This window comes from Cupressus sempervirens, chromosome 1 (assembly GCF_028749045.1).
Source record: "Cupressus sempervirens isolate cs-2001-9-10 chromosome 1, ASM2874904v1, whole genome shotgun sequence".
Lineage (NCBI taxonomy): Eukaryota > Viridiplantae > Streptophyta > Pinopsida > Cupressales > Cupressaceae > Cupressus > Cupressus sempervirens.
In genome coordinates, this window is record NC_143118.1 from 59,495,553 (window position 1) to 59,497,926 (window position 2,374).

A 2,374-nucleotide genomic window follows, 5' to 3' on the forward strand; every position below is an offset into this window, starting at 1 on the left:
ACCTTAAAAGAACACACTTAGGAGTGTTGTTTGTGGTTGAACTTCATAGAATGAAAACACCTATGATTATATCATTATTGTAGTAGATGACTTTTCACACGCGCGCACATGCACGCACGCACACACACACACTTTAATTTTTTTAAAATAATATTGTCTAAGTGGATTGTTTTATTTTCATGAAAATAGTAATGTTACATGGGTTGCTATGCAGCATTGCATTTGATAGTGCTGCCAAGTTTGTGGGTTGAGTTTCTAGAATGTTGAAGAAACTATATACTTTACTATAGTTTAGTTTAGCATATTATTCTTATATGGATGGTCAAATAGAAGTAGTTTAAAAGAGCTTCAAATTTTTTTGTCATGTCTAGTACTAGAGAATCATAGACATATAGGGCTCTTTTTTTGTAAATCTAAGATTTACATATACTATCTTATCCAACAAATTCTTTAGGATGCCATTAAAAATGGTTTAATTAGAGTCCAAGTGATGGAAATAGAATTTTACAATATCCAAGGATCATATGAGAAAAATATTTTATAAAGTCCCTACAGAATCTAATTAGAGTTTAAGGTGAGTGGTGCACAATGCCTAAGACTAGTAGATGTGAAATGCAAGAGATAGAATCTCAAGTTAATGACAAGGTTGTGACACACCTACGCAAGGAGAGGTTCCTAAAAGGAATTTATAGTGTTCAATTGGAAATGGAAGAAAATTCGACCAAATTGTAAGGAGATCTTAAAAATATAATGAAATAAGTGTCTATAAGGGATATGTTTATAGGGTATCTTGAATATCTCATACTTACACCCTCATACAAAGGATAAATTGATGAAAAATGTTAGAAACTTTTGAAGAGGTAGATTGTATATATAAATGGATAAAGAAAGTGAAATAAGTTGGACACGTTATATATATTGAAATAAAGAAGATATTTATGAACAATTATAGAGAACAATCAATCAAAATAAAGCCCTACAAAATTGAAGATGTGATATAGTTGAGTAGAACTATAATGTATTAGAATGACAAATCTGTGGTAGATCTTATGAAATATGCATGAGAGCGATCAAAATTTATCTCATTTACCTAAGTTGTACATTGTAGGAGCATCCAAGAGCATGAATAGTTCTCATCATTCTAGTATACGAATAAGTGAAATAAATGACTTATGTAAACCTTGTGTAGGCAAAATAGTTTAATTTAGTTACAATTAAGGCTTGGATCCTCGCACAAAAGTTGGATCTTTCACAGTAGGTAAAAATATGTCATGTGTCATATGAAGAAGACCATGATAGTACATATGGGTAATGAAAGGAAGATAAAGAGTTGAGAATGAACTTGATTAGTTAACACAAGGAAGATGAATGTTAGTTAAAGACATTGAATTGTTGGACAACTAGACTAAGGGTGCATAATGGTTAATCTAAAAGAAGACTATAAGTTGCTACAACTTGTGTATAAGAAGGGTCATTTTATTTCTTGCAAGGTATGTTATAACATTATAAGACTAATTTAAGAACATTTTTGTTCGTATTACATTTGAATTCAAAATAATTCTCTATATAGAAATTTGTTGAGACATCCAAGACTTTATCATCGACTTCTATCTTTCTTTTTTATAACATAGAAATAGAATTATCTAGGTGCACATAGATATGAGTGGAGACAACTACAGAATTAGAACCCAAATGACCATACCATTGTAGAAAACCAGAAATTTATTGTTAAGAAAGTTGAACCCAAATAACCATGTCAAATTATAAGAAACCAAATGAAATTAGAACTCAAATGACTATGTCAACTTATAATAAACCAAACACAATCAGCGCCAAATAACCACGTTGAACCGTAAGAAACCAAACAAAATTAGAACCCAAATGCCCTATCAAAATATAAGAAACCAAATGAAAGTGGAACCCAAATGAGCATGTCAAATTCTAAGACACCAAATGAAATTAGAACCCCAAATGACCATGTCAAAAATAAGAAAACATATCAAATTAGAATCCAAATGACTATGTCAAACTATAAGAAACGAAACAAAATCCAGACCGAAATGACCATGTCAAATCATAAGAAACCAAACAAAATTAAAACGCAAATGACCATATCAAATTATAAAAACCAAACCAGATTGAAACTCAAATGTCTATGTCAGATTATAATTAACCAAACAAAATTAGAATCAAAATGACAATGTTAAATTACGAAAATCAAGAGAGGCGTGGATAGATGTACATTCAGTCAAGTTTTGGCTTAAAAAACAAGCTTGTTTATTTAAAATCAAAATAGAAACTTGCAACAACAAAAAGAATGTATCAGAACTACAGCGTCAAAACCACCATATGACCACAAACGCCAACAGAAAAA